This window comes from Triticum aestivum, chromosome 6D, assembly GCF_018294505.1.
Source record: "Triticum aestivum cultivar Chinese Spring chromosome 6D, IWGSC CS RefSeq v2.1, whole genome shotgun sequence".
In the NCBI taxonomy this organism is placed as follows: Eukaryota; Viridiplantae; Streptophyta; class Magnoliopsida; order Poales; family Poaceae; genus Triticum; species Triticum aestivum.
Window position 1 is genome coordinate 360,564,888 of NC_057811.1, and position 6,870 is coordinate 360,571,757.

Below are 6,870 nucleotides of genomic sequence, written 5' to 3' on the forward strand. Positions count from 1 at the left end.
ACTTGTGCATCCAAAATCCTTTAAACCAGTTTTACCATATGAGTCCACTATATCTACCTATATGCGGTATTCTTTTGCCGTTCTAAGCAAATTTGCATGTGCCATCTCTAATTTTCAAAATAAACTTCTCTTCTGTGTGTTTGTTTCGCTCGCGGAACGATAACGGGTGGCTAACATTTTCCATGCTGGATGTGTTATTCTCACGATGAGTGTTTATTCATTTGTCATTGCACGAGAGTAAGGCAAAGGTCTTAGGGATGCCCAGTCCCGAAATGCAAAAATGAATTTACTTCATGTGGTCAAATAATAAATTCCTTGGAAAGTGTTGGTATGGAGGGCACCCGTGGATACGGTTAGCCATGGAAAGTGAAAGTATGGTGGAAAAAGGAATAAGCTTTATTTTCTGTTTGGGAACCGCCTATGGCATATCTAGCATGGAAAGTGTTCGTAACTCTGAGTCGTTTTCGTTGGTGGGATGGATACACCTCCCAAAATGTTTTTATCTCTAATTTTTTCGCTTTGAGCTCTGGCACCTCTACAAATCCCTACTTCCCTCTGCGAAGGGCCTTTCTTTTACTTTATGCAATTTTTGTTTTGAGTCTCCGTCCTCTCTTACAAAAGCACCAACTAGGAGGCAATATGATCGTACTTAAGTATTGGGTGTAGATAATATTCGAGTGTGTTTCATGAATGGATCAATGTTTGAGCATGATGGGCTAGGGATAACTTATTTTAGCATTGATATTTCGAAAGACATGGTTGCTTGTTCATATGCTTGAGTATCTAAATTATTATGTCAAAACTAGACTATTGCTTTGAATCACATAAAAGTCCAAATGCCCATGCTATAAAGAAAAGAATATGATATGACATGATGAACAACACTCCACATCAAAAATTCTATTTTTATCACTTACCTACTCGAGGACGAGTAGGAGTTAAGCTTGGGGATGCTGATACGTCTCCAACGTATCTATAATTTTTGATTGTTCCATGTTGTTTTATTATCAATCCTGGATGTTTTATAATCATTTTATAGTCATTTTATATCATTTTTTGGTACTAACCTATTGACATAGTGCCAAGTGCCAGTTGTTGTTTTTTCCGTGTTTTTTACATCGCAGGAAATCAATATCACACGAAGTCCAAATGCCACGAAACTCCACGATGATTTTTATGGACCAAAAGGAAGAAGTTGGGCCCTGGTTGCACCTGGGGGGAGTCCCGAGGAGGGGACAACCCACCAGGGCGCGCCAGGAGGCCCAGGCGCACCCTGGTGGGTTGTGCCCACCTCGGGTGCCCCCCGGACCGCCTCTTTGCTCTATAAATACCCCAATATTCCAGAAACCCTAAAAGAGTCGACGAAATATTCATCCAGTCGCCGCAGAGTCCAGAACCACCATATCCAATCTAGACACCATCACGGAGTGGTTCACCACTTCCATTGGTGCCTCTCCGGATGCGTGAGTAGTTCTTTGTAGACCTTCGGGTCCGTAGTTAGTACCTAGATGGCTTTCTCTCTCTCGCTGAATTCTCAATACAATGGTCTCTTCGAGATCCATATGAAGTAACTTTTTGCGGTGTGTTTGTTGGGATCTGATGAACTTTGAGTTTATGATCAGTCATATCTTTTTATATCCATGAAAGTTATTTGAGTTTCTTTGATCTCTTATATGCATGATCTCTTATAGCCTCGTATTTCTTCTCCGATATTTGGGTTTTGTTTGGCTAACTTGATCTATTTATCTTGCAATGGGAAGAGGTGCCCGGTAGTGGGTTCGATCTTACGGTGCTTGATCCCAGTGACAGAAAGGGAACCGACACGTATGTATCGTTGCTACTAAGGATAAAAAGACGGGATCTATATCTACCGCAATAGATAAATGGATCTTGTCTACATCATGTCATCGTTCTTATTGCATTACTCCCTTTTTCCATGAACTTAATACACTAGATGCATGCTGGATAGCGGTCGATGTGTGGAGTAATAGTAGTAGATGCAGGCAGGAGTCGGTCTACTAATCTTGGACGTGATGCCTATGTAATGATCATTGCCTGGATATCGTCATAATTATTTGAGGTTCTATCAATTGCCCAACAGTAATTTGTTTACCCACCGTTTGCTATCTTTCTCGAGAGAAGCCACTAGTGAAACCTACGGCCCCCAGGTCTTCTTTCTCATATATTTGCTTTGCGATCTATTTTATTTGTAGTTTTTATTCAGATCTATTAAACCAAAAATACAAAAATACTTTGCTGCACTTTATTTTATTTGCGGTCTATTTATTCAATCTATTACAACTTTCTCCCGTCAACACGCAATTTCTGGCGCTGTACCCCGAAAGGGATTGACAACCCCTTTAACACGTCGGGTTGCGAGGTGTTGTTATTTGTGTGCAGGGGCTGTTTACATTGTGTTTCTTGGTTCTCCTACTGGTTCGATAACCTTGATTTCATATCTAAGGGAAATACCTACCGCCGTTGTGGTGCATCATCCCTTCCTCTTTGGGGAAATACTGACGTAGCTTCAAGCGACATCATAGATATGGGTATATTTACTTAATAAAGCATAAGTCTAAAACGTCTGAAAAGTTCAAGCAATTTCAGAGTGAAGTTGAGAATCATCATAACAAGAAGATTAAATTCCTATGATCCGATCGAGGGGGAGAATATCTGAGTTATGAGTTTGGTAATCACTCAAGACAATGTGGAATTGCTTCACAATTGATGCCACCTGGAACACCACAGCGTAATGGTGTGTCCAAACGTCGTAATCGTACCTTATTGGATAAGGTGCATTCTATGATGTCTCTTGCCGATCTACCACTATTGTTTTGGGGTTATGCATTGGAGAAAACTACATTCACTTTAAATAGGGCACCTTCTAAATCCGTTGAGGCGACACCGTATGAATTATGGTTTGGCAAGAAACCTAAGTTGTCGTTTCTTAAGGTTTGGGGCTGCGACGCTTATGTGAAAAGGCTTCAGCCTGATAAGCTCGAACCCAAAGCGGACAAGTGCGTCTTCATAGGATACCCAAAAGAGACGGTTGGGTATACCTTCTATCTTAGATCCGAGGGTAAAGTGTTTGTCGCTAAGAACGGGTCCTTTCTCGAGAAAGAGTTTCTCTCAAAAGAATTGAGTGGGAGGAAGATAGAACTTGATGAGGTTGCTGAACCTTTACTTCAACCAGAGAGTAGCGCTGCACAGAAAGATGTTTATGTGGCACCTACGTCAGTTGAAGAGGAAGCTAATGATGATGATCATGAAGCTTCAGATCAAGTTACCGTTGAACCTCGTAGGTCGACAAGGGTATGTACAGCTTCTGAGTGGTACGGTAACCCTGTCTTAGAGGTCATGTTGTTGGACAACGGTGAACCTACGATCTATGGAGAAGCGATGGTGGGCCCGGATTCCAACAAATGGCTAGGAGCCATGAAATCCGAGATAGAATTCATGTATGAGAACAAAGTATGGACTTTGGTGGACTTGCCCGATGATCGGCAAGCCATTGATAATAAATGGATCTTTAAGAAGAAGACAGACGTTGATGGTAATGTCACCATTTATGAAGCTCGACTTGTCGCAAAGAAGTTTCTGACAAGTTCAAGGAGTTGACTATGATGATACTTTCTCACTCATAGCGATGCTAAAGTCTGTTGAAATTATGTTAGCGGTTGCTACATTTTCATTTACGAAATCTGCCAGATGGATGTCAAAACAATGTTTCCTTGACGGTTTCCGTTAAGAAAGGTTGTATGTGATACAACCGGAAGGTTTTGTCGATCCTAAGGATGCTAAAAGGTATGCAAGCTCCAGCGATCCTTCTATGGACTGGAGCAAGCATCTCGGAGTTGGAATATACGCTTGATGAGGTGATCAAAGCTTTTGGGTTTATACAAAGTTTGCAGGAAACTTGTATTTACAAGAAAGTGAGTGGGTGCACTACAACATTTCTGATAAGTATATGTGGATGACATATTGTTGATCAGAAATGTTGTAGAATTTCTGGAAAGCATAAAGGGTTGATTGAAAGGTGTTTTTCAAAGGAAGACTTTGGTAAAGCTGCTTACATATTGGGCAACAAGATCTATAGAAAATAGATTAAGATGCCTGATAATACTTTCACAGAGCACATACCTTGACATGATTTTGAAGGAGTTAAAAATGGCTTAGTCAAAGAAGGAGTTCTTGCCTGAGTTGTAAGGTGTGAAGTTGAGTGAGACTCAAAGCTGGACCATGGCAGAAGAAGAGAAAGGACGAAGGTCGTCCCCTATGCCTTAGCCATAGGCTCTATACGGTATGCCATGATGTGTACCGCACCTGATGTGTGCCTTGCCACATGTCTGGCAAGGGGGTACAAGAGTGATCCAGGAGTGGATCACTGGACAGCGGTCAAAATTATCCTTAGTGGAATAAGGAAATGTTTCTCGATTATGGAGGTGATAAAGAGTTCAACGTAAAGGGTTACATTGATGCAAGCTTTAACACCTATCCGGAGGACTCTGAGTAGCAAACCGGATACGTATAGTGGAGCAACCATTTGGAATAGCTCCAAGTGGAGCGTGGTAGCAGCATCTACAATATGACATAGAGATTTGTGAAGTACACACGGATCTGAATGTTGCAGACCCGTTGACTAAAACCTCTCTCACAAGCATAACATGATCAAACCCTAGAACTCATTGAGTGTTAATCACATGGTGATGTGAACTAGATTATTGACTCTAGTAAACTCTTTGGGTGTTAGTCACATGGCGATGTGAACTATGAGTGTTAATCACATGGCGATGTGAACTAGATTATTGACTCTAGTGCAAGTGGGAGACTGTTGGAAATATGCCCTAGAGGCAATAATAAATTAGTTATTGTCATATTTCCCTGTTCATGATAGTCGTTTATTATCCATGCTATAATTGTATTGATTGGAAACTCAAATACATGTGTGGATACATAGACAACAATATGTCCCTAGTAAGCCTCTACCAGACTAGCTCATTGAGCAAAGATGCCTACGGTTTCCTGGTCATAGACATGAGTTGTCATTTGATAATGGATCACATCATTGGGAGAATGATGTGATGGACAAGACCCAAACTATAAACGTAGCATATGATCGTATCAAGTTTATTACTATCGTTTTCTGCATGTCAAAGTATATGTTCCTATGACCATGAGATATGCAACTCACTGACACCAGAGGAGTACCTTGTGTGTACCAAACGTCGCAACGTAATTGGGTGACTATAATGGTGCTCTACAGGTATCTCCAAGGGTGTTTGTTGAGTTGGCATGGATCAAGACTGGGATTTGTCACTCCCTATGACGGAGAGGTATCTCATGGCCCACTCGGTAATACAACATCGCAAGAAGCTTGCAAGCAATATGCCTAATGGGTTAGCCACGGGATCTTGTATTACGAAACGAGTAAAGAGACTTGCCGGTAATGATATTGAACTAGGTACGGAGATACCGACGATCGAATCTCGGGCAAGTGACATACCGATAGACAAAGGGAACTACATAAGGGATTAGCTGAATCCTTGACATCGAGGTTCGACCGATAAGATCTTCGTAGAATATGTAGGAACCATTATGGGCAGCCAGGTCCCGCTATTGGTTATTGACCGTAGAGGTGTCTCGTTCATGTCTGCATAGTTCTCGAACCCGCGGGGTCTACACACTTAACGTTTGGTGATGATATAAGTATAGTTGAGTCATTATGGTGGTTACCGAAGGTTGTTTGGAGTCCCGGATGAGATCCCAGACATGACGAGGAACCTGGAATGGTCCGGAGGTGAAGATTGATATATTGGACGAAGGGCATTGGAGTCCGGAATTGTTCCGGGGGTACTGGGTGATGGCCAGCATGACCGAAAGGGGTTCCGGGGGGTCCCGGCAAGTGTTGGGGGGCCTCATGGGCCAATGGGAGGGGGCTAACCAGCCCACTAAGGGGCTGAGCGCCCCTCTTACCCCATCCCACGTGACCAGGGAAGGCTTGGGAGGCAATCCTCCACCTGGCTTGGGGGGCAAGTCACCCTAGGGTTTCCCTAGGGTAGATCCCATCTGCCCTCTGGCCGCCGCCCCCCTAGGGGAAACCCTAGGGGCGCCACCCCCTCCTCCCTTCTCATATATATAGAGAGGTAGAGAGAGGGCAGCCACACCCATACAGATCTATTCGTACCACGGCGCTGCTCCTCCTCTCCCTCATAGCCATCTTCTTCTCATAGTGCTTAGCGAAGCTCTGCTGAGATTCCGCCACCACCACCGCCACCACGCCGTCGTGCTGCCGGAGGACTCGAGCTAGTACTTCACCATCGCTCGCTGGATCGAGGAGGTGAAGGCGTCATCAAGTTGTACGTGTGTTGAACGCGGAGGTGTCGGCCGTTCGGCACTTGGATCGGGAGTTCGCGGGACGGGTCGTGATTGGATCGCGAAGATGTTCGACTACATCAACCGCGTTTCTTAACGCTTCCGCTTAGCGATCTACAAGGGTATGTAGATGCAATATCTCCTCTCATAGATGTTCATCTCCTAGATAGATCTTGGTGAGCGTAGGAAATTTTTTGTTTCCCATGCAACGTTCCCCAACATTGAAGACGAAAGAGGGGATGCCATCCGGGGCATCCCCAAGATTAGATGCTTGGTTGTCCTTGAATATTACCTTGGGGTGCCTTGGGTATCCCCAAGCTTAGGCTCTTGCCACTCTTGTTCCATTGTCCATCAAATCTTTACCCAAAACTTGAAAACTTCACAACACAAAACTCAACAGAAAACTTATAAGCTCCGTTAGTATAAGAAAAGCAAGTCACCACTTAGGTACTGTTGTGAACTCATTCTAAATTTAATATGGTGTTATATCTACTTTAT